Source organism: Ambystoma mexicanum, chromosome 8, assembly GCF_040938575.1.
Source record: "Ambystoma mexicanum isolate Mex_15411 chromosome 8, UKY_AmexF1_1, whole genome shotgun sequence".
NCBI classification, from domain to species: Eukaryota; Metazoa; Chordata; class Amphibia; order Caudata; family Ambystomatidae; genus Ambystoma; species Ambystoma mexicanum.
In genome coordinates, this window is record NC_090929.1 from 1065932909 (window position 1) to 1065960183 (window position 27275).

At 43.8% G+C, this 27275-nt stretch overlaps 1 protein-coding gene across 1 annotated transcript in view; it reads right to left on the reverse strand.

Moving 5' to 3' along the window:
* Window positions 1-27275, reverse strand: part of LOC138472724 (pulmonary surfactant-associated protein D-like) — a 67564-nt gene that overhangs the window by 26102 nt on the left and 14187 nt on the right. The gene's annotated exons all lie outside the window — the stretch shown is intronic.

Here is a 27275-nt window from a genome sequence, read left to right on the forward strand (position 1 = left end):
TTCTAAGGTGTCCCGAAGCACTATTCTACAGGCTGTCTTGCTGAACGCTTGCACTTATTCACAAAACAAGCAGACACAGGATGTCTACAGGGGGCCCCATGCAAGCTATGGGAGATGTTTCACTGCAACCCAGTCACCTTTTAAATGACAGCACGCAGAATGTGATAGTAGTGTGCGATGGAATGAGGTGTGATCATATCTATTCTTTGGTCCAGAAGCACAACTTTTCCAGGCACGTATCTTCCAGTCATTGATGCTGAAGTGACAGGAATGGCTGTGGCATCTAACCCAGCATACTGGTCTCCTTGAACATGTAAGGTAAGTGTGCCAAGAGCGCTGGTTACGTCTGGGGATGTCTAGATGGTAGCCAGAGAGCAGGGTGTGGTTGTGCTCACATACCCCCCGACCCCTGGAAAAAAAATCACATCTATTTCCACTTTTTATTGTTGGCTATTAGGTGACACGTTAGCGCCCCCAATAAGCCGAATCTATTGCATTACAGTGCAGCTAGGCAGAAGTGGCAGATGAGTAGGGATACAAAGATTGCAGGCGGTGTTTGGTTGTCTATCCACTCATTGACTGCCAGTGGCCAAGTTAATCTCTATGGCCATGCCCACCCACTTCCTGACCCTGACCTCCCAAAACACATCCTTCTAGGATCTCTTTGACCTAGTTTGATCAAACTGTATGATCCAACCTTGAGCTATAAGTGCCTGCCGGTGTTTTCTTTTCTAAGCAGTCTACTGAAAGTTAATGACTTAATCAGAGCTGTACAAGCTCTATCAGTGTAATAACAATATCTTAACAATGTCTGCCTTCAGCCACTCAATTTATAAGAACAATTTTTTCATGTATCATATTTTTTATTTCATTTATAAAGCGCACTGAACCTGCGGGCATCAAGATGCTGTTTTCACAGGTTGCAACCACGTAAGAAGCAATATAATAGTTCATTATCAAGTGGCAGTTTCATTGGGAACAAAATACTGCGAGCGGACTGTAGGATAGATCATCTACAAATAAGACTTTCATTGAGGTAGGAGTCCCGCCAATGTCTAAGGTGATTATGGCAGACCCAATAAGATTGTTCCGCTCTTAATACCGGCAGTAAGGCATTCCAGTTCCTAGTGACTACGACTGGGAAGCTGAACTCCCCCTCATCCCCCAATCGTTTCAGTCTAAATCTGGGGTTGATGAGGCAATCAGTGTTCATGGATCAGGTAGGTCTTGTTGAGTTTGATTTTCTGAACTTTTGCAATAGATATCTTGGGGAGGCATTCAAGGGGCATTTATGTGTAATCGCTAATGTTTTAAACATAATGCACTCGCAAACTGGTAGCCAATGCACATTTCTTCTAGCGGCAGAGCTATGCTCTCATCTGTGGATACTCAGGACCGCCCTTTGTGCATTGTCCTGGATCACTTGCAACTTACTGACATGTTGAGAGGAAGTCCCAGCAAATGAGGTGCTGCAGTATTCCAGTCTAGAGTGTGCAGGCAATGGTGAGGCAATAGCGAGGTAGCTGTCTATGGAATGTGTGTCCTTCACTGAAGTCCTGTTAAAAACAAGCATTGGCAAAGCCAAACATGTTGGCTTGTATATATGTATTAGACATTTGCGAGACACTGCTTTTATATGCACGGTTGCTCGTATCATTTTGGGAAAGGTTGATTAAGGAGTGACATCAATTCAAAGACAAAATAAATTCGAATATTGGTTATTATTAATAACATAACTCCTTCCCAATGAACACAGGTGTGTTGATTGTATTGTGACCCCAGCATCCACCAACAAACGCATCTATGCATTTGTTATCCAACTGTCAACTGGCACGTGACAGAATTCAAATAAGTCATTCAATGACGTCACGCACCATCACAAGTTACACCATATGCTCCTTCTCTACTTGATGCAATTACAATACACATATTTAGTGCACATCTAGGAAATGAGTACAAGAAATGAACTAACGCAACATAACTGTAATGGAAAGAACTTATGGAATGAGTGCATTTGAGTACCCTAATACATTATATAGTCATGGAATATCACTGGTGTTTTGGTTGCTCGACCCCAATCTTGTGACTTATTCTCATCACCCTGATCACATATCTGTTCATTGGGAACAACCTCTTCCCCAACTCAAACTTTATCCGTTGTATTGTTTGGAGTGTCTTGGTATGCTACCATTCCTGCACAATTTGTTTCCACTCCATTACATTTGCATGTTGAATCTGTTTGGAATCTTTAAGTATTCTGTTTATCCTTTCTATTAATCTATTTGCCTTTGGATTGTATGATGCCATTCTGCTATTCACCATCTCATGCTCCTTCAAATATCTTTGTATTTCATGCAACACCAATTGCACACCATTGTCTGATATAATTGTCTTGGGATATCCCGCTCTCCCAAAGTCACCCTCCATTAGCTCAATCACTTGCTGTAGATTTGTTGTTCAGGAAACTCCCTTCAAACCATACTGATGCATAATCCACTCATATATTAGCAAACCAACCTAATATTCCTATTGGCCCCAAACAATGTATTGATAATTTTTCCCACACTATCTCAGAAACCTACACCCTCACAGCCTCTTCCATTTGCACCTTCAATGATGTATTGCTCAGTTTACATGGTACATACCCTCCGACCTCCTCTTCCATCACTGTGTCCATTCAGGGCTACCAGCATCTTGCCTGCAATCTCCCTTTGTTTAAACGTTTGCTCAAATGTTCGTTATGAGCTCTATGGTGACCAAGAAGAAGGAAGCAAACTAAATAAAAAGAAAAAATGCCTATCTAACCCTATTGCTATCAGGGATTTTGCTGCCTAGCAAACAAATATAAGGGTGCTCATCAAATGTCCAAATTAATATAGTCCTCTTTTCACAACTTACTTGCTATCTGGTCATACCACTTAGAAAAACCTTGAAAAAAATAGAGCACAGCAATAGCCTCTCACCTCAGGCTTGGCTTGACCAAACTCCTTGGGTTTCCTCCCAAAGAAGGAGTTTTCAAATGGTCAAAGTTCACACTACCATTCTCCAGCCTCATTTCAGGGTTGTGATGGTAAGACTTCACAGACATCTTAGTGCAATCCCACCATTTTGTATCTTTTATTTAATAGTGTCCTTGTTAAGGGTTTGAGCAATGGAACCCTCCAGGTTCTATATGGTCTCAGTCTTTTGCCCCGTCAATTGCAGTTCTAGGGCTCCCCGAATCCCTGTTGCCTTTGATTTGCTTACTTCAGCAGGGTCTTGATTGGGCATCTGCCCGTGTTTAGCTTACAGGTTTCTCGGGCTCCCGTTAACCTTTTGGCTTCCCCATTGCATAGGTCAAAGTCACTTAGTTATCTAAAGCTCCACAAAGCCCTCTGGCATTGTGATCTGCTTAATGCAGCTTGACATCTGTTGGACGTCTGCCAGTTTTCAGCATTGTGGTTTCTTCGGCTCATGTAACCCTTTTGGCTTCTCCAGCCCTGAAAGTAAGTAGCACTTAGTTCACTAGGGCTTCCCAAAGCACTCTCGCCCTCTGACATATTTAATGTACAGGTCCTCAGTTTGGGCGTCTGCCCATGTTCAGCATTCAGGTTTTCCAGGCTCCCGTAACCATCTTGGTTCTCGAACAATTGGGGACTCAGTCGCTCACCCTTCTCCCCGGTCTTACCTTCTCCGGAGAGTCGGTTTCCTTTTTTCTGCCAAGTTCAGCAGTTAGCACACTCCTCATATGGAGGTCGGTGATCCAATCTCTCTGCGGTGGTCTGGTCTCAGTGGCAGTTAATGGGCCCCAGGACCAGCACAGCTCACGTGTGTTTGTGCCACCAGGCAAGACGGTCTCTCTACCGCCTCCTTATCTTTCTCGGCTTAGGCCTCAATGCCGTTCAGTATGCCAGCCTTGCAGTGTCTAGCTAGTGATCGTCTCGCTCTCCATGCTACCGCTGGCTCCACGGTCAAGCATGGCTCTGCCCCTACTGGACGTCTTGCCATCAGAGGATTGCCTCTGCATAGGATTCTCTTGCCTTCATTCAAGGCACCTTGTCTTTTTCTGTTTGTTACCAATAATGAAAGGGGTGTGTCGTTCCTCTTTGACTGTTGGGTTTGCAGTGAATCTAGCATTAACTGAAGCCAATGAGTCTTTTTGATTACAATATATGCAGACAGTGTATTCTTGCTAGGGATTTCCTCACTGGAATGGGAGTCCTTGTACCATAGAGAGGAGTCACTCTTAGGGAGGATCTTTCTTAGCCGGCTCACCTCCCTAGCCTGATTTTTGGTGATTGGAATGTCTCTGGTAAAGATTTTGTAATTATTTTTTGCATTTTGGAACTGTTATTAACTGGTAGTATATCTCTACTAGTGCCGAAGATTACTACCCAGATTACCTCACAGCGTGCAGTGCAGTTCTTGCAACGGTACATGGATGTGGGTTTGTTTCCATAGCTATACCACAAGATATGCTGTGCAAGGTAGCAGTTAAATGAATGCACAATGACATAACACATGGAGCATTCCTAGATAGTAGCAGGAATGCTCACATGGGGGATAACGCAGACGAATTGATTAGAGAAGGATTCAGTCATGTGAGTAAGGAGATATGTGAAGTTTCTTTACTTAGAGACCTAGGTGATGAGCCATTACCTATAAAGAATGGGATAGATATAATGCTTGATTAAAATGGTAATACAGTGAACAAGTTAGATGCTGAGAGGAACCTGGAATGTGCAGTAGTAAACAAATGATCGCTATCAAAGGTTGTCGTTGAAGTTGCTGAATATATTCAAGAGCAGATTATTGACATGCTCGCCATCAAAGAAACATGGCTGGACAAGGCAACTGTTTCATTATTGTCCTTGTCTGTACCTATGGGATTTCAAAAATGTTCGTATGGATAGACAGTAAGGGAGAGGGGAGGTGTAGCCCTAATTTCTAGATCAAATTTAGATATTTGGAAGATGGACATTTTTGCACCTCTTGTGTGTGATGTCTCATTTGAAGGGGTGTACCAAATAGTAGATGAGTATTTGGCCGAATACCAAATAGTTGTACAAGTATTTGGCCGAGGCCGAATATGCAGCCGAATAGTTACCTTTTTAATAAATAGAATTATATAGACAAAAAAAAACTTTGTAAATTAAAAACAAACTTTAAAATATGTGCATCAATTCTCTTCTTTGTTGTGTACAGAAGATGTTTGTGTAAACCATGAAAGGAAGACATTATCAGAAATGAGCACACTGAGCGGGGGAGCCAGCCAATCAGGTGGCTAGGAACACAGGATTGAACCGCTGATGCAAGCCCTCATTGCAGCCAGACTGATGGTCGGCTCGCCCCACCGCCATTTCCCCTCAGCAGCCCTTCTTCCTGGCTCCAGCTGGCCACCATGGAAAGGGAAGAGTGGCCCCATTCTAAGTGCTGGAATGGGGGTTAACAATCCAGAGCCCTCATTACCAGCCCTTGCTTCGGTCGGGCCGATATCTTGGGCAGCCGGGCCATTAACCCCCATTTCAGCCCTTGGAACGGGGGCATAATGCCATAATAAACAGTTCTATAACAGCGCAGTTTGGCTTTTGTGCATTTATAGGTGGTGCTTGTTGGGCAAGACACAAGTAAGTAACACTAGCCCAAAAGTATAACATGTATGTATGAAATAACTTTGAGCGGAGACTGTGATGTGTACACATATACTTTCAAATGTTCCTTTTGGGCTTGCCTATCTTTAGCCATCTGGCTCCAGCAAGGCACTGAAACACAAAAGGAGTGAATACATCACTTAGCTGACTGCTGAAGTGCTACTGAAAACAAACCTTTGGGATGCTAAAGCAATGCTTTATGCCTGGGGTACTGATAGGAGATGAAAGATATTTTAATTAATGAATAGTATTAGATAGTATTTTTCTTTGTTTTTCAGGTGGGGTATCCTTGTGATGTTTTGAGGCAGGGTAAAAGACAACAGCTGAAAATATATAGGGAATGCTGACTCCTCAAAGGTTCTCGGCTAACCCTATCAGGAAGGGACAGTTCTGATTTTCAGATCTTTAATTTTCCTTATTTGCTTTACTTGTACATCCATTTGATTCAATGTTTCTAATTTTAAACCTGTATCTCCTCATCTTTATTACACAAATATGCCTCTTTTTTAATTTTCTAATGGTGGGAGGAATATCTCTTCTGCATGTAAACTGGGGCATTTTGGTTAAACATTCTTTTTGTAAAACGCCAAGTCTATTGGATAGCCACATCATTCTTTAGTAACATCTGTCACGTTTACCCATTTCAAAGGGACTCATTTTGACAACATGAGAAAGTTGCAGGTCAGCAATTGTAACACATGTTTCAATAAATACTGCAAGCACATCTCTGCACAGGCACATTTCCCAGTGAGCCATTTTACTTGCTCTGTTGAGACTTTTGCTTTAACTCACCCCCCTCCCCAGCACACCACCAGAAGGTCTGCCTGTCCAGCACATAAAACTTTGTTTGCACTTTCACACCTCTGCTCTGTCCGTACTCAATCAAAAAAGTGACTGCAGCATTTGTTTAATGTTCCTGAGTGATTCCAGGAACAATCAAAGTAGTGCTTAATATATTTGAAGGGGAAACTATTTGGCCTCGTCTGAAAATTAATTAAGTATTTAGCCAAATATGTCATTTTCAGCCGGAATTCGGGCGAATACTTACTTGAAGCCGAATATTCAGTACACCCCTACTTATTTGTGAAATGAACAGTGGATTTTAATAACACATTTGGCTGGATAATATTATATCACCCGCCTACTGGAATGTTCGAATTCCTAACACACATTTTAGATATGCTGCTTCCGCTGCTTAAGCAGAACATCAAAATGCTGATCTGTGGGTATTTTAACTTATGGAAAAATAACGTGAAATACCATAATGCTACTGCAGTGGAAGTCTTGTTGCAGAATATGGGCTTCCCCCATCATGTTTCTGAGCCGACACATGTGAAAGGGAACAGCTTAGACTGACTAGATAGCTTAAATGTACAAGTAACAGAAGTAGGTATATATCCTTGTTCGTGGTCAGACCACTACAACATTGACTTTCTCATGAAGTTGCCTGGAGGGCACAAGAAGAACAAAAATCAGAAATGATGGTAATCCTCTCTATGAATATACATAAACTGTCATTAGAAGCCTTGAATCCATAACTCACTCCCTTAACAGAGCATTTAGATAAGTGGGAGTCAGCAAAGGACATAGGCCAAACATATAGGACTCACTGGCAAGAGCAGTAGATACTATTGCTCGGTGTCGGATATATATTGGGGTTATACCTATCTTTGTGTTATATTTTATTATGGTGGCAAAGAGTGGTAGTTTATAGTGATAGTATCTGTTGTGGTAACTCGTTGGGGTATTTCTTTTTTTTTTACAGTGGTGAGACTAACTTCAGAATATTGCCTAGCAATATTTTTTACCATGGTCACTCACTGCAGCAAGGTACTGGACTTGATACACTCAGAATAAATCACTTATGCTGTCATGATCTCTGCTTCCAAAAGATCAGGACTTGCCCAACTCCCTTGGAAGCAGACCCATAACCCCGGTTCCGAGTGCCAGCCAGTCCCGATTGGGACCTTTTGGACCCTGTCCTGGCGCCAGTGGCACCAGGCTCATAAAGATGCCCAGTCCCAGCGCTGGAAGCGCCGGGCTCATAATGCTTGGGTGGACTTACCTGCAGCAGACCATGCTGCTTACTTACCTGCCAGTTGAGCCCCTGATCCTCTTCTGTTTGGGACTACTTTTCCTGTTGGGTGGGGCAGGAGCCACTCCCTAGGTTCAGAACACTGGAACTCTTCTGGAAGGCAGGAACTCTTTTCTTACCTAGGCGAGGCTGTGGAAGGAGACACCTAAGCACTACAGGAGGCTATTTAAACCACACCCGATGGATGAATCCTGCTTTGCGTTATTCTGCATTCTCTGCAGCAGAACGCTCATCGTGTCTTCAGCTTCTGATCCTGGGCCTAAGGGAACAAAGGCTTATCATCCTGGAATCCAGTCTTCAGCAGCACCTGTAAAGACAAAGAAAGAACAGGTTAGCACTACGGTCTTCAGTGGCAGCGCATCTCTTACCTGGTCCATCGGCTGTAACCAACGCCTCGCGCTGCATTCCGGCATCTGAAAGACAAAGGCTTACCTACTCTTCGCATGCTCCGGAGGTCTTCGCACTGCATTCCGGCATCTGAAAGACAAAGGCTTACCTACTCTTCGCATGCTCCGGAGGTCTTCGCACTGCATTCCGGCATCTGAAAGACAAAAGCTTACCAGCTCTTCGCACGCTCCGGAGGTCTTCGGCGCTGCATCCCGCATCTGAAAGACAAAGGAAGGTGCGTTTAAAGACATTGGGCAACTTTATTACTCATGTGCCATTACTCCTTCCCACGCCGAATCCAGTGGGTATTCCAGCACTCTTCAGCTTCTCTAAAGCTCCGAACTTGTACCTGCAAGATAAAAGGGACAGTTAATGCGCATCGTGAAGCAGGCTACAAGCGCTTACTTACGTGCTTCCAGGCGCTTCTATTCCTCACGCGGGTTCGATCCTCAATTCTCTTCAGCCCACCATCCGCCATCGCCGGAACCCTGCAAAACAAGAGATATCATTACAAAAGACTTTTAAGACATTTGAAGGGCCCAGAACTTACCGTTCGTGCAGTTAACGACGGACAGCAGTCCTCTGAAGTCAAGAGGCCTGCACCCTTATCCAATGAAGAAACTGGTTACGGCACCCTGCCCCGAGGCAGATGGAGAGCTCGGCGTTCACTTACCTAAGACATCTTACTCTTCGAGTCAGACATACAGTGCACAGAGGTCCAGCCCAAAGAGCCAACCGCGTGTTACACATCACCTTTGAAGATACGGCATTCACCCAGTCAAGACCGGCGCCTCTGCGGGAATCAGGTGAGCGTTACAGAACGCAAAGCCGACCGTAAAACTCCCACCCAGGCGCTATGGAAACCTCGGATACCGACCAGCTAGCCCAGTTACTTGGGGAACTAAGAGCAGAAGTGCATGCAGCCCGTCAGGAAACGAATGCTCTAAGAAGGGACTGATTATTTCCAAGGAGCGAACAGACGATCTCGCTAGACAATTGCTACAGCCACAAGCCGGACAAACTCCGTTACCCGCATCAGGGGCAAATCTTCCTTCAACATCCTCTACGAACCCAGTGCAGATCAACCTACCTGGGAATGTACCTCTGGCTCCGCCCGAACGATTTTCTGGTGACCCAAAGAGGTTTGCAGTATTTATTAATCAGTGCCGGTTGCACTTCTTATGCCGGCCAGCAGCCTTTCCAACTGATCAAGCTAAGGTAGCTTTCGTGCTTTCGTACCTTAGTGGCAATGCGGCAGACTGGTCGATCCCTCTAGTTAATCAAGATGATCCTGTTCTCCATGATTTTCAAGCTTTTCAGTTCAGTATGGAAAAACTGTTTGCAAGACATTCACAGGGGCATGCCTTGGACAATGAGCTCCTTTCATTGCGACAGGGTAATCAAGACCTTTTGGCTTATATTGCGTCTTTCAACAGACTGATAGTGGAAACTCGATGGCCTGAGGACAAAAGGATTACGCTGTTTTATAGAGGTGTACGTGGAGAGCTCAAAGATGTGTTAGCCCAAGTAGTGAATCCCCCGCAAGACTGTTCGGACTATATTGACTTAGTCATTCAAATTGACCACAGACTGCAGAACAGGAAGGCCGATCGTTCCAAGTTTGATGCTCGAGTATTTTCCAAATCACCAACTCCTACCAAAGGAGTAGACTCCAGGGAACCCATGCAAATAGGGGGCCTGAAAGGACCACTAACACAAAAGGAGCGGGAAAGAAGAAAACAGCTGCAATTATGCCTCTATTGCGGAAACTCGGGGCACTTTCTTCGAGACTGTCCGGTGAAACCAGCCAAGAAGGCAGTAGGAGCTGCAGTTACCAGGGTCACAAACTCTGAGCAGGGAAACGACCTCGCCCGACAAGAATAGAGGTCCTCTTGCCGAGCGTTAAAACCAGTTCCGTGACCTCGCATTTCGTGATACCTATGGTCCTCATTAGCCCTGAACATCCGGATCGATTACATGCGATTGAAGCTTACGTAGACAGCGGTGCCATCGGCAATTATGTGGATCATGAAATGGTTTTGAGGATGAATCTGACTCTTTGTCCAAAGGCTGTAAAGGACATCATTACTACGGTGGATGGTACGGAGATAGCCTCCAGACCAGTAACGCATACCACCCAAGAAGTGACGCTAATAAGTCAAGATGGACACCATGAGAAGATCGTGTTCGATGTGATCAAGGCCCCTCAGTTCCAGATTATTCTAGGAATTCCTTGGTTAGAAAAGCACAATCCTCAGATCGATTGGCGAGCAAGAACGGTTCAGTTTCCAGAATGTGTCTCTACTTGTCACCCTCGACCTGGTGTTGCACTGGCAGCAATTTCCTCGGAGGCTCCCCAGTTACCTCCTGAATACCTAGAATTCCAAGATGTTTTCTGGAAGGATCAGGCTAACTCTCTACCTCCTCATAGGTGTTATGACTGCCAGATAGACCTGATACCTGGATCTACTCCTCCTTGTAGTAGAATTTATGCCCTCACCGAGCCTGAGAATCTTCACCTCCGACAATACCTGGATCAATACCTAGCGAATGGGTTTATTCGTCCTTCCAAGTCCCCTGCTTCCTCAGCTTTGTTCTTCGTTCCAAAAAAAGAAGGGGACCTTAGAACTTGTATAGATTATCGCGCCCTGAACCAGATCACCGTTAAGAATAGATATCCGTTACCTTTGATCCCTGAACTCCTGGACCAAGTCAGAAAAGCATGCATATATACAAAGCTGGATCTTAGAGGAGCCTACCACTTGGTACGAGTAAAAGAGGGCGATGAATGGAAGACGGCCTTCCGCACCAAGTATGGGCTATTTGAATATCAGGTCATGCCCTTCGGACTTTCCAATGCCCCGGCCGCCTTTCAATATTTTATGAACGATGTCCTCAGAGAGCTCATAGATGTGTGTGTTGTTGTTTACATTGACGACATCCTCATTTATTCTTCATCGGAAACTGAACATCGGAAACACGTGAAAATGGTCCTCGAGAGATTGCGTCAACACAAACTTTTCGCTAAGTTGGAAAAATGTGTTTTCAACGTGACTGAAGTTGAATTCTTGGGATTCATATTATCACCTAGCGGAGTGCGTATGGATTCAAAGAAGGTCGATGCAATTCTCAAATGGCCATCGCCATCCTCCGTAAAAGGTGTTCAAAGCATGTTAGGCTTCGCTAACTTTTACCGCAGGTTTATCCCTGAATTCTCTCGAATAGTCCAGCCCATCACCGCCTTGTTAAAGAAAAACAAACGTTTTGAATGGTCTACTGAGGCGGAACAAGCTTTCCAGAATTTGAAGACTAGATTTATCTCTGCACCGATCTTAAAACATCCTCGCCCAGAACTCCCCTACATCGTTGAAACTGATGCTTCGAGCCTTGCCATGGGGGCAGTTCTATCACAAAAGGACCCAGTAACCAATCAGTTGCATCCCGTGGCATTTTGGTCCCGCAAATTCTCGCCTCCTGAAATCAATTACACTATTACTGATAAGGAACTTCTAGCTATCAAGTCCGCCTTTAAGGCTTGGCGGCATTATCTTCCGGGGGCCCGACACACCGTTACTGTGATTACAGATCACCGAAACCTGCAATATTTGAAAACCGCAAAAGCTCAATCCTCTAGGCAACTCCGTTGGGCACTATTCTTTGCCGAGTTTGACTTCATAATCACCTATCGACCTGGTACAAAAAACGGTAAAGCTGATGCCCTTTCTCGGATGGGAGTGGAAGAACATTTGATCAATCCTAAACCTGTACCTATCATTCCCGAACAAAGAATTCTGGGTGTAATCGCCACACAATCCATAGAGGACGTTAAGGATAAAGCCAGGCTACTGGTAACTCCAGCAGACATACAGAATTGGCATCTGCAGGGAAAGGACTTTACGGTGAAGGACAACCTATTATATTTCCAAGAACGGTTATACCTGCCCAGCACAGATTTACAGAAAAAGGTAATCTCTTGTTATCACGATTCTTTAATGGAAGGACATCCCGGTATAGCCAAAACCTCGGAAAAGATCAAGCGCTACTTCTGGTGGCCGTCTTGGAAAAAAGATATCAGAGACTTTATAATGTCCTGTGGAGTATGCGCCCAAAACAAGAGTCAAAAGGAAAAACCAGCCGGCCTCTTACGCCCTCTTGACATCCCACCTCGCCCTTGGCATATGCTTTCTATGGACTTCATCACCGATTTACCTCCATGCTCCGGATACAATACGATCCTAGTAATCGTGGACCTATTCTCCAAGATGGCGCATTTCATTCCACTCAAAGGCTTACCAACAGCAGTAACTCTGGCCCGAGAATTTCTCGAAAACATCGTCCGACTGCATGGTTTTCCTTCAGTTCTAATTTCAGATCGAGGGAGTCAATTTATTTCTCATTTTTGGCGAAATTGCTGTCGGTCGGCTCAAATTGATGTGAGAATTTCGACCAGCCACCACCCTCAAACCGACAGACAAACTGAGAGGACCAATCAAACTCTGGAACAGTATTTGCGCTGCATGCTACAACAAACTGAAAAAACTTGGAAGGATATCCTTTGGATAGCCGAATATGCCTACAATAATTCTGTCCACTCGGGAACTGGGAAGACCCCGTTTTTTCTTTTATACGGTAGTCACCCTCGAACCTCGGAGTTGGATCCACTCCAAGATCTTGGAACACCAGCAGTAGACCACCTGCATTCTACAATCACCCAAGCCTTTAAGGAAGCCGTTTCTCACCTTCAAAGGGCTAAAGAACAATACAAGAAAGGAGCAGACCAACATCGGAAGGAAGACCCCCAGTATCAAGTAGGAGATCACGTCTGGTTATCCACCAAATATCTACCTCTAAAAGGACCACGCACATTCAACCCAAGATACCTTGGTCCCTATTCCATCACTACCATAGTAAATCCAGTATCGGTCAAGTTGGACTTGCCCCCTCACATGAAGATACATCCGGTTTTCCACGTCTCTCTATTAAAACCCGTGCAACCTCAAACCCGACTAACTAAATCTCCAAAACCTATTCTAGTTGACGGAGAACTCGAGTTTGAAGTCAAAAGCATCCTGGATTCCAAGATCTCCAAATCTAAACTATTTTACCTGATTGACTGGAAAGGCTACGGTCCCCAAGAAAGATCCTGGGAACCTGCAGAATATGTCCACGCGCCTCGTCTAATCAAAAGATTTCATCGAACATTTCCTAACAAGCCAAAACCCCCGGAGAAGCCCGGTTTGGGAGGGGCCTTGAGGGGGGGTGCTGTCATGATCTCTGCTTCCAAAAGATCAGGACTTGCCCAACTCCCTTGGAAGCAGACCCATAACCCCGGTTCCGAGTGCCAGCCAGTCCCGATTGGGACCTTTTGGACCCTGTCCTGGCGCCAGTGGCACCAGGCTCATAAAGATGCCCAGTCCCAGCGCTGGAAGCGCCGGGCTCATAATGCTTGGGTGGACTTACCTGCAGCAGACCATGCTGCTTACTTACCTGCCAGTTGAGCCCCTGATCCTCTTCTGTTTGGGACTACTTTTCCTGTTGGGTGGGGCAGGAGCCACTCTCTAGGTTCAGAACACTGGAACTCTTCTGGAAGGCAGGAACTCCTTTCTTACCTAGGCGAGGCTGTGGAAGGAGACACCTAAGCACTACAGGAGGCTATTTAAACCACACCCGATGGATGAATCCTGCTTTGCGTTATTCTGCATTCTCTGCAGCAGAACGCTCATCGTGTCTTCAGCTTCTGATCCTGGGCCTAAGGGAACAAAGGCTTATCATCCTGGAATCCAGTCTTCAGCAGCACCTGTAAAGACAAAGAAAGAACAGGTTAGCACTACGGTCTTCAGTGGCAGCGCATCTCTTACCTGGTCCATCGGCTGTAACCAACGCCTCGCGCTGCATTCCGGCATCTGAAAGACAAAGGCTTACCTACTCTTCGCATGCTCCGGAGGTCTTCGCACTGCATTCCGGCATCTGAAAGACAAAGGCTTACCTACTCTTCGCATGCTCCGGAGGTCTTCGCACTGCATTCCGGCATCTGAAAGACAAAAGCTTACCAGCTCTTCGCACGCTCCGGAGGTCTTCGGTGCTGCATCCCGCATCTGAAAGACAAAGGAAGGTGCTTTATTTATTACTCACGTGCCATTACTCCTTCCCACGCCGAATCCAGTGGGTATTCCAGCACCCTTCAGCTTCTCTAAAGCTCCGAACTTGTACCTGCAAGATAAAAGGGACAGTTAATGCGCATCGTGAAGCAGGCTACAAGCGCTTACTTACGTGCTTCCAGGCGCTTCTATTCCTCACGCGGGTTCGATCCTCAATTCTCTTCAGCCCGCCATCCGCCATCGCCGGAACCCTGCAAAACAAGAGATATCATTACAAAAGACTTTTAAGACATTTGAAGTGCCCAGAACTTACCGTTCGTGCAGTTAACGACGGACAGCAGTCCTCTGAAGTCAAGAGGCCTGCGCCCTTATCCAGTGAAGAAACTGGTTACGGCACCCTGCCCCGAGGCAGATGGAGAGCTCGGCGTTAACTTACCTAAGACATCTTACTCTTCGAGTCAGACATACAGTGCACAGAGGTCCAGCCCAAAGAGCCAACCGCGTGTTACACATCACCTTTGAAGATACGGCATTCACCCAGTCAAGACCGGCGCCTCTGCGGGAATCAGGTGAGCGTTACATATGCCCCCTGCATGCAGTAGTTTATGTACAATATCGCAGTATGCTCTTGTGGCTGAATTGCAAAATCACAAACAATAAATTGAAACACTGCACATGCCCTCACTTTCTAGCTAGACAGTTCAGCACAGTTATTTCCCTCTGGGATATTTCTAGTCGCACAAAATGTACCAGAATACAATTGACTTTGTAATGTGTTATGTGCATGTCAGGTTTCACAGTGTGCATGTATTACAATGAGCAATGGCACTTTTCAAAAATAGAACAAGCTGTGCCCAATCTTACCACTTTGTACTTGGAACAATAGAATTTGGCAAAATAATCAAAGAATATAGCAATGGCAACCGTTAATTTCGAAATTGCATGCACATTTAACATCGACAACACTAATCATGCAATGATTTAGACAAAGGGTGAGAGCTCCAGGAATATGTAGCTACTGCACCAAACTCATCCTTGGATATGTGTGTTGTTAAAGCAGCTGGCTGCAGGAATCCGTTGGGGCAGTGCTCCTGTGCCCCAAATAAGGAATAGGTGGGTGAATGTCAGATTCCTATGATATTGGCACCAACCTATTACACTGACTAACTCAGAGACAGGCAATCAAACCCCATCACTTTACATATATTTACCTAGAAGTTGGTGATATTTCTGGCTCAGCTGAATGTAGGAATCCGCTCAGCGTCGGCCACTTCAGATAAGAACTGCTATGACACCAGGCAAGTGGCCAGCACTGAACTCTGTCCTCCAGTCAGCCCACTGCAAATCACTGTTCCTCTCAGCACAGTGTCCCAGGATGTCTGCCTTGACTACACCCACTCAAGTCCATTTTATGACCTCTTCCTGCCAATCAAAAGAAATCCTTCCCCTCGACCAGTTCATACCACTGACCACATGGTTCCATTGTTAGAGAGCAAGAAGATAGATCTCTTCCTGCTTTTTCTGTTCACACAATAACTTGTCTTTAGTAAAATGGATCTTCGCATATTTCAGTTTACCCAGCGCACATCCAGCCTGCACGCTTTAAATTCCTATTTAAAAGAGCATCATGCATTTTCAAAAATAAAATTCAGTTAATTTTGACATAAAGTAATTTGCACAAACTGTCATTAAAGGCATGTTACATGTCACTGAGGTTATATTAGTATGTTAATATGCTAGTATTAGTTTTAATGTAAATCAGTCAATGGAAATACTATCCTATCCTGAAATAATAAACACTTTTAAGCATGTGCTCTGCATTTCAGTGTTCTGTGCCCTTTCCATTATGCGCTTTATGCATTGGCCATCACTTGCCTTGTGCATTTTTGCATTTCTATATATCTGTGCTTCTGTCAAAGACCCACACCACAGCTATATGTACGTGCTAAACTAATACACTCCAATTAGACAGAACCCCCAGCAATTCAGAGCCCATTTCCTACAATCCCTCCTTTTTTAATGCTTTTTTTCCTGCAGTGATTTCAGGATACAACCCGAAATCACTGCAGGAAAAAACGAAAACCAAATGCTCTAAAATGTATGTGTCCCAATTGAATTTTCTATGATTGAAAATAAATAATTAATACATTGAAATTGAGGTATTAGAACATTATGTACATAAGTCCAGTCTTGAGTAAAATAATTATGACTCTTAATCACAATAACAAACAACAATATCTTTGAAAAGGAACAAAACAAACATAATTGTAGTTTTTATTTATATTTTTAATCTATTTTTAAATCTTTTTTATCACTTGATCACATTTATTTTGATCTCTTATCTTTTTTTATTTATTGGTGATCTTTTTTATCTTTTGAATTATTTTGTTTGTTTTTTTTTTAAAATTATTTTCAAACTTTATTTTTAATGAGATCTTATCTCTTTTTAATCATCAGATCATCCTTTAAGTCTTTTGTTCATTTAATTGGTGATCCCAAAACCTTTTTTCCTTTTTGTTTTTTAAGAAAAAATTAAATCATTAACACTTTTAGAAAACATTTGAAAACGTACATTTGTGTCATTCAATCCAATGCACAGTACAAAAACAACAAACATAAAAAGAACTAAAATCAGTTTGTGGACAAATAAGAGTTTTTTGTAGAACCACACAGAAGACTGTTGTTGGCGGAAATCCTCCACTCCCGGACTCCATGGGACCTCCTTCAGGGTCATCATATGCATGTCTTTTGGAGTCCTTTAAAATCTCACAATAAGTTGAACAAAATGTATAAAACATGTTAATTGCTGGAGATCCATAAATTAAAAGGGATAATGCAAAGAGCTTATGATAAACGGCAAAAAAAAAACTACTCGAGAATAGAGATGACATTGCTTGAGTGTCTAAAAATCATGAACTGGCTTTTCTGGAGGCAAAAATATCAGAATATGAAACCTGGATCGGTAAGGCTGAGAAAAAAACACAAAGGAACTGTTTAATGTAATGTTTTTAGAGAACTGGAGAAGCCTTGTGTAGTAGAAGATAATACCACAAAGGATCAAACCTGGTGTACCTTGGTACAAAAGATTATGATTGGTAAATTCCATAAAATTAGAGAAGACATCAGTAATAAACAGGAAATGAAAGGAAACAACATTATATCCTGTTTGGGTAGAGATGCGCTGAGGGACTCAGGAGCAGATAAGATAGAAGAGCCATTTACCTTTAGACCAGACTCAGAACAGGAAGTGGAAGATATTGAAGAATGCTTAAAACCAAATTCCTGTAACTTCAGTGGTTAACCTATGAGCACCAGCTCTTATTGCTGCCATCACAAAATGTATTAATAAGTCATTTGTCAAACATGCGCTGCCAGATAGTGTGAAACAAGCCTGGGTGATCCCACTACTAAAAATAACTATGTTTGACCCTTCAAATATGGCTGACTACTGACCAATTATGAATATGCCATTCAACTCAAGATCATGGACAGAACAGCATATTTGCAGGGTCAGGAATTCCTGACCACAAATAAGATCTTCAGTAATCATCAATGGGGTTTCATCTCGATCCATGGCACAGAAACAACTCTCTTAGATCTGAAGGACAATATTTTGGATCTCATGGATAAAGGAAAAATGGCATTGTTGATGTTACTTGATATATCTGCCGCCTTTGACCTTGTGGATCATAATATTCTGTTCCAAAGGCTGGTATACTCATGACATTTTTCAGAGTGGGCAGAAGCATGGGTAAAGTCCTTTCAGACTAACCAAACATCGAAAGTTTACACTAACAGTGCTCATGCAGGTGTTATAGAGGTCCCTTATGGAGTGCCTCAGGGTTCGTGCTTGTCCCCTTCTCTTTATCACATTTATACGTTGTCATTTTTTGAACGTCTGGACTCAAGACGAATAATTCACACAAATGATGCAAACGATACTTAGGGCCTCATTACACGGTATGCGGTAACCATGGCGCTATTAGCACCATGGTTGCCGTCGGTATTTTACCATGTCCGCCTTGGTGGATGGTGGAATTACCGCCCTACTCCAAGGTGAGTGGGGGCAGTAATTCCCCATTCCCCAAGGCACTTCCCCATTCCCATTTTTGCCCCCATAGGGCTCAATGGGAATGGGGAAGGAGCTAATTACGGTACCGCAAATTGTGGTACCGTAATTAGCACCAAGGTCCCTTTGCGGGCCCGTTCCTTAACAACTGCTAAAACCAGCTGTTGAGGTCGGGTCCGGCAAAGGGACCTCGTAGTAAGGCGGTAAGGGTTTACCGGTACCGGTGCCCTTACCAGTACCGGTAAACCCTTACCATGTTCCGTGTAATGAGGCCCTTAGTGTTAAATCACTTTGATGGAGGGATTATAAAAATGATACTGAGGTTGTCAATGAAGTTTATGCCATTTTTCAAGATTGGATGTTGAGGAATGGCCTGGCAATGAACAACTCCAAAACAGAACTGATGAATACAGGGACGGATGCCAGATTGAAAAAACATAGCAAGGAGTATGATAACTTAAACATTGCAGGCTGTGTTATATACACAATACATGAAGTAAAAAAAACTGGGTGTGCACTTTGATAAAACTATGATTCCTAAATTATGGAATTCCCTGGCTCCGGATCTGCAACAGAGTAAATCACTGGAACGGTTTAATAAATCCTTGAAGACGCATCTGTTTGCTTGAAATACCCGCTAGTTTAAGAGATGTTGGATTACGGTTTCCTGATCTACCATTTCCTGATTCACGCCCTGATGCCTGAGGGCTTGTTATTGGTGCTATATAAATAAAAATAAAATAAATACATAAAACAATAAAAAAGATCCACTTCTGGGGAGAATGGAGGAATATTCCAGATTTGTCACAGCTAGCTTAATCCACTCTTTTCTGAATATTCTTGGAGGAACATGTCTTTCACCTCTCGCTACACCAAACTCTGAGCTACCCAATTCTTCTCTTAACTTATAGTACACTGATTTTTTAGCTTCCTTACTCCCCTAGCTCTCTCTTATGTTCAACATTACCTCTTCTATTTCCTGATCTGATGCCACTTTTCTCAACCAGACTGATCATTTAAGAATTTTTGCCACTTTTAACTCTATTTGAGCAATCCACTCCTCACACAAATCTACCAGATTGCTAACCTCTCTGCAAGGTGATCCGGACAGAGAATCCATCTCTGGATTTCACTTTCCCGGGTAAAAGTTCTACTGTACTCTTACATAGCTGCCAACCAGCTTGAAATGCGAGACATTTCCAATCCCAATCCCTTCGTAGTAAATAAATGTTGCAAAGGTTTACTATCACCCCTCATTATGTGTGTTACACCCCAAGAGTATGTCTGAAAATATTTTGAGGCCTAATAACAAGCTAGAGCCTCCCTTTAAATTGTGGAATATTTCATCTCATCCTCATTCAATGCTCTGGATGCAAAAGCTATCATCACATTTATGCCCCCTGGAGCCTGATTTAATACTGCTCCCAACCCTTGCTTACACTCATCTATGGTCTTATCCTTCGGACAAATATATCTAACATTGGTGTGTTTGCTACCACCATGTTCAATTCTGTGCACGCCTTCTCCCCGTCACTCCACTTAAATTCCCTTCTTTGTTTCAATAACTCACGAAGGGGAGATGCCTTAGCCACAAAATTCTCTATAAATGTGGCATAATACTCCATTAATCCTAAAAAATAATTTTAATTCATCTTTGTTCATAGGACCTTTTAATCCCCGAATTGCCTCCACCATTTCCGGATGTACCTCTCCTGGAGAGCATATGCCCCAAGTAAGATACCTGTTCCACTTGGAACCGGTACTTTTCCTTCTTAACGGAAAGGCCTGCTACCTCAAGTTTGCATAGCACCTCCTGCACTTTGTTCCCATGCTTCTCCTCTGACATTGTCCCAATAAAATATCATCTTTAATGCAGTTAACCCCCAGAATTTGCTCGAACAAATCATCTATTAATCTTAGAAATACTGCCAATGTGGATGCTAAATCAAACAGCATATTGTGGTATTGATATGCAACCCCAGGAAACACTCACCATACTTTGCCACATATATCTTTCCCTTTACTGTTTTTCTGTCATATCCTATAGTGTTTCTCACAAATCCGACTATGTCGATTCCTACTCCAGCATATGCCTTTGGTCGTATGTCACTATTGTGCATACTATGCTTCAGCCCTTTCTGAATTTCTGAGTATTTCTCCTCAGATATTATAGTATATAGTGAACCCGGATCTGCTAACACCCGCACCAGTGACCTCAGATATTGCACCTGGTGCATGTAATATGCCCCTGGATACTTCTCATCAGATATTAACAGCCTGTCAGTAGACCGCATTAGTCTTCCAAGTAATATTTCATACGGTGAGTAAGCCGTGGATGAGTGTGTCCTTGACCTGAGACGGTGTAAAATATAAGGTGGGTATATGTCCTACGCTCTCCCGTCCATGGCCACATGTTTGTTAAGTTCCTTTTTGATTTCCTGGTTCAGACTTTCAATCATCCCGGCTGATTTAGGACAATGAAACCTTTGTTTTATTTTTAGTTTCTCACAAATTTTCTGCATGAGTTAATTCTTGAAGTGAGCACCGTTATCTGTCATTATCTTCATTGGTATTCCGTTTTGTGAAACAACTAATTCAATCAATGACTTTGCTGTTGATTCTGCTGTACAACTATGGAGGGGCATAACTTCTGGCCATCTGCTGAATGCGTCAATTATCAACAAAATGTATTGACTCCCCCGTGGTGTCCTTTTCAAGGGACCAACAAAGTCTAATTGAACCATCTCCCAGGGCATGTGTGGCCAAGGTGCATGGTGTTTCCTTTCGAACATCCAGCATGCCGGACACTCATTGACAAAGTGTTTCCAATCTTGTAACATTGTCGGCCACCATGCTAAATGTTGTGTTCGTTGAACTCCCTGGGGACCCTTGTCATGACACCAGAATCCATGCACCCACTGCAAGATGTCATTCTTCATTAGTTTTGGTATGTAGATGCATTCCCTGTGGTGCAGGTCCCCTTCTTTCTCCTGTATCTCCATGTGATGGTCTTTAGCATATTGTAATAATGCTTGGTCCGCTTGTTGCAGGGCTCACGGGGTGATCTGGTGTTGTTGGTTTTTGCTCACCTTTCGTATTGTACATTTGAGGGGTTGTGAATGCTTCGGTGTCATGAATATTTGCTCTCTCCATGGTCAGTTCATCCACAGTCCTTTCCGCAGGCACCAGCACGGCGATCTTGAGTTTCACATCCTGTTCCATAGGCGCATTGCGCAATGCCTCTTTTGCTGCGCAGTCTGCGAGGGCGTTACCTTTCTGCCACTTGCTCTATTTTGCAGTGTGATTTCATTTTCAGTATACATATCCGATTATGATTATGCACCATTCTCCGGATGTTTTCCCATATATTTCTGTGTTTCAGCTCAGTCCTACCCGATGGCTTATAGACTTGGTTGATCCACCATTGAAGGTTTAGTGGTGTGGCCATGATCAGGTCATTTGAGTCTGTCACAATTAACAAGGGCCTCTCCCTCCCCTGTATGTTGTGCTTGCATAAACACTAATTCCAATGCCTTTATATCTGCACACTGGCCCTCTTGCAACCCCAGGTTCTTATAGTTGTCGCCTGACCCTCCTCGCCTGGTTGCACCACGGCAGATGGCGCCTTCTTTTATCCTTTCACATAGGCTACACTGCCATAGATATACATGCAGTGGGCCATCAGGGGCGCTCTATTCTGTGGGTCTTCACAGAAAATCAGATGTTTAGGGGCTGGTTCATGGAATTTTTGCGCCGAAAAACAGGGATTTGTGAGCCATTCTGGTCACAAATCCCCATTTGTTAAACTGGGATTTGCGGGCAGAATGGCGCACAAATCCCTGTTTTTTGGTGCAAATAATTCCATGAATCAGCCCCTTAGTGTTTTGTTATTATGTCTTGCATTCTTTTGTGTACCCACGGGTCTCCCTGCTAATGGGGTTTCTGATCGTTGTATTGCTTCTGTGTTAATGTCAATTGTTGTGAGATGTGCCTGCCATGTTGCTATTCTGTGGTTAGTCCCTCTTCCTAAATGCAGTGTGGACAACAACAATATTGTCAATGGCTCATATAATGCTTTTATGGTGATGGGTGCCCATCCTATTTTATACATTAACTTATGAGTTGCTCAATATGTTGTTAACAGAACCCTTTCACACAGCGTGTATTTTCGTTCAAGCTGTGTAAGGTTTCACTATAGACATAATATCACACTCGGATTCGAGTTACATTAATTCTGTTATTGCTTGTCTTTTGGGTTTTACTCCACCTGAGTTTTGCCTTCAGGGTTCCACACAATTTGGGGTTTATTTTCAACGTTGTTTTCCAAATAAACAATTACTTTTTTATTTGCGTTTTTTGGATTTTGCAACTGATTAATTAAAGTTATAGAGTGTTAAACCTCGACTGTAGCTAGTCAGAGATGGCTGGTAGTCAAAGGTAAATCCTATTTGCTTGGAGGGGATTTTGGAGATCTGCTTTTTTTCTTTATATACGTGAGCTCCGTTCCCCTGTCAGTAAAAGTCAAAGATCCCTTCTTGGTGTCGGGATCAAAAAAGGGGATCTGGTGTAGGGATCTTCCTGATCCGTATTGGTCTACTCAGATCACACGGAAAGCCGGCCAGTTTCAGTGGTATAGCAGTAAGTGTCAGCACTTTCTTCAGGGCTGGAGACTCGCACTATATGTGTGCGGTCAGATTTCTTCTGCTTTTAGAGGCTGAAACTGAAGTTTTCAGAAATAGGAGGACGCCCCAATAGAGCTGTGACAACTCCCATCTATCAGGGTTGTGGAGTCAAGCTGGTATTTTCCTGTCCCGAAACCAAACATATATCTTGTGTACCTCCCAGACGATGGTTACACCGCAGAGATCATTCCGCCTGAAGAAAGTGGTGACACTTACTGCTATACCACTGAAACCGGTCGGCTTTCTGTGTGATCTGAGTAGACACATACGGATCGGTAAGATCCCACAGTAATTCCAACAGTATATACGCATGTAGGGATTGATACATTATGGCGTGGAGGCAGGGGAAAAGGCATTATCAGATATCATCTCACATAAATAGCTTCTGAAAGGGGTCCATATATCTTTGGGACGGTTTGTTACAGGCATGGACAATACAAATTGTTCTTCATTTTCGTTCACAAATGTCAACTCTCGGAGGAAATCGTCAATTGGGGGTGCATATGCGGCCTCCCAGCTTTTCAGTATACATCTTTTAGCAACAGCACATGTCACATTGAAAAGTCTTCTTGTGGTTTAGGCCACCTTACCAATGTCTCCAAACAGATATTTCAGGGGAGTGAGAGAGAACAGGATTTGCGTTATTTTCTCAATAATCTCAGCAACACTGCGTCTGGGTCCCCATATTTCAAACATTCCCCAGAACAGTTCTCTGTAAACTTGGCCATTTTTACAGGGGTTTATTGCAATTGGTTGAGGATTTTGAACTGGATGAAGCGTAGGCCGGCATTCAGAGACACTGTTTTTGTCAGTTGGCAGCATTTGTGCCATTGTTCTTTACCTGTTGCCGTACCCAGATTTGACTCCCATGTCTTTTAATGGTGTTAAGGGATTGGGAATGCGATTGTATTAGGGCATACAGTTTGGAAATACCTATCCTCGCACCATCACCAGATGTTATAGACTTGTGTGAGACGGGTTCCTCTGGGAACATCAGCCATCTCCTGCCAAAAGCGTCCTTCATACAATGATATTGTAATAATTTTAGCTGCCTTCCCCGATGGTACCCACAAAATCGTCTAGACTTACATATCTGCCTTCCGGGTACATGTCCCGCATCTTCAACTGATTATCTGTGTCCCAGGTTCTCTGCAAGGCTTCATCAAAAGTGCGGGTGATTCCAGGGAAGCGCCAGAGCGGGGTGTCAGGGTCATATGTTACCTCTATGTTGATTCTTTAATATATCATGGACCAAGCATGGATAGTCAACGGGATCAAATCTACAGGAATCTTTATGGCATGTACTGAACATGAAAGAGCAGAGATAAGTGGGGGACGCTGCATATCTTTCTATCAGGATTTGCGTGGCGGTGTCATCTAGATTGTACCAGTGTTTGGCGAACTGGGCATGTGCCATTAAATAATAAAGCTCGTAATCAGGTGCAGCAATGAGATCGTTCGCGTATGGTTCCACCAGTTTATCCTGTTTCATCCTCGAGACGCCACTACTCCAAACAAACGAGATAGCCAAGGATTGGAGTTTCGCAAAACATACCCTGCCCAGCCAGAGGGGAACATTGCCAAAATAATATAAGAGTTTGGGAAGGACCACCATTTTCAGGAGCGCTATCCGAGCGTACAGGGAGATGGGAAGTCTGGCCCACAATTGGAGCTTCACAGCCAGCAGCTTTAGGAAAGTGTCATGGTTGTCAGGATACACTGTTTGCGATTCCCTTGACACGATAATGCCCAAATAGTGAACCCGGACAGGCGTCCATTTGAATCCACTAATATTTGGTGGGCTTTCGGTAGGAGGTGTGAGTGGGAATAATTCTTATTTAGAGTTATTGATTTTGTATCCTGAATACTGTGCACATTTCTGTATGTCTTTCATGATGGGTTCTAGATTTACTTCAGGGTCTCGTACATAGAGGAGGCTGTCGTCAGCATAAAGTGATAATATTTGAGGTGGGCTTGTCAATCTGATACCCCTGTGTCCATGGTTTTTATGCACAAATGCAGCCATTGGTTCGATTGTTAAGGCAAAAAGTATGGGAGAGAAGGGACAGCCCGGTCTGGTACCTCTACTAAGAAGAAATAGCGCAGATACGGTATGGTTCATGAGGACTCTTGCTCCTTGGTTGGTGTATAGGAGCCGAACACATTGTTTGAAGTATGAGCACAGTCCGAAGCTTTCAGGCACCAAGAATAGATATTCCCAGGATACAGAATTAAATGCCTTTCGGCGTCTATTGCAGCAACCGCTGCCTTTGCCTTCGGGCATATCTGCACCATTACCCCAAATAGCCAACAGAGATTGAGGGCAGTGGACCTCATAGCAATGTAGCCAGATTGGTCCAGGTGTACCAATTTGGGCATATTGGGGAGAAGCCTAGACGTGAGGATTTTAGCGAAAATCTTCGCAACTGTTTTCATTGAGGAAAAGGGTCTATATCAGGACATGTCATGACGGGGATGACGTGGTTTCAGTAATACAGTTATTATGGCTTCTCGCATCGAGTCAGAGAGTATGCCCCAGTCAATAGCTTCTTCCCACACATTTAGCAAGATAGGGGCTAGTTCTCAGTGGCATTCTTTATACAATTCAATACACAGGCCAGTGCCTTAATGGTGTCTACTATTTCTTCCTGAGTAATTGGTAAATCCAGCAAGGATTTAACCTTGGCCAGGAGCACAGGGAGCCCTGTCTACTTGGGTATTCAGAAGTCTCCTCCACTGTCCTCTCATCTTGATTTGAGTATATCTCCACGTAGAACTGTGTGAATTCATTGTTTATTTCCTCCCCTCGAGTCACCACCATGCTGATAATGGTGATGGGGCTGCGGTAATGTTCTGCTTTCAACATGTTAGACAGGGATCTCCCCGCTCTGTCCCCCTCTCCGTATCTCTGCGCTCTCGCTGGGGCGGCCATGTATTGGACCTCCCTGTCAGCCAATTTGTGAAAGTCACTTAACAGTTTATTAATGTCTGCCAGGGTATCCCTGATATGTGTAATACAGTAGCTCTTCTCATGTTCTTGTAGCTGGGATTCCACCTGGTTCAATTCCTTACTAACTGTTTTCAGTAAACCAGTGGTTTTGGCCAAGAGACTACCCCGGACCTAGACCTTGAAGGTGTTAACAGAGCTTTTGTTGATGTCGAAGAACTCTGCAATTTCTGTATGTAGGGATTCAGATACATTAGGATCTCTGAGGATAGTAGAAGGCATCCTGTAATGCTTAGTGTGTGGAGGAACATCGCATAGTTTGAGACACAGAGACCCCGGGGAATGATCAGAGAGTGTGCACGGATGGATATCACACCTCAGAACAGTGTTCGATAGTGAGCTAGTCAGGAGCCAATAGTCGATCCGAGATTCAGAGTCATGTACCGTGGAGTAATATGTGTATTGTTTATCTTGCGGGTGGAGTGTTCTGTATGCATCTACCAAACGTAATATCTGATGTAGAGTATTAGCAGCTTTCGTGAGCATCCGGGGGGCATCAGATGACCGGTCCAAAGCTGTGTCGAGAATTGTGTTAAAATCCCCTACCCAAAACACCAATGTCTCGTTCAATGGGATGAGCATATTTAGTATGGCCTGGTATAATTCCGGGTCATCCATATTGGGCCCATAAGTATTCACCAGAACCACTGAGTGACCAGCTATTTCACCCCACACCAGCACATATCGCCCCAATTGATCTATTTTACTTTCTGTGTATCGGAAGCCTAGTGATGGGTGGATAAGTGTAAGGACTCCCCTGGCCTGTGAGCAATATTCAATATAGTACCAGAGTGGACCCCAACTGGTAATAAAACCAGCATTCACTTTCTTTAAGGCATGGGTTTCTTGGAGCATCAGTATCTGTGGGTTGTGTCGTGTCACGTACGCACCCACATTTTTAGCTTTCCCCAGGTTATTGAGGCACCTTACATTCCAAGTTAATAGCTTAATTTTCAGCCCTTTGCCTGTATGTGTATTGTGCGCCATTCGTGATTACCATATTTGCCGCTACCTTTACTTGCACTCAAAAGTCTCGTACTGTTCATAGCGACATGACCATTGATTTTAAAACTTTTAACTCCTCCAACTCGGTCTGCCTCCCTCACCCGTACCTCCCTCCCTTTAGGCGCATCAGGGATTTACAATTGCATACCCCTCCCTTCCCCCCACCCACACCATCAACCCCAACACAATGATGTTTCCCCCTTAACTTCTGGTACCTTCCTGAGGTGCGTATGCTGCAGCTTCATGGCTGCCACAATCAGACACCCTTGATCTGGCATTAACTCACATTTTGGATCGGTGAC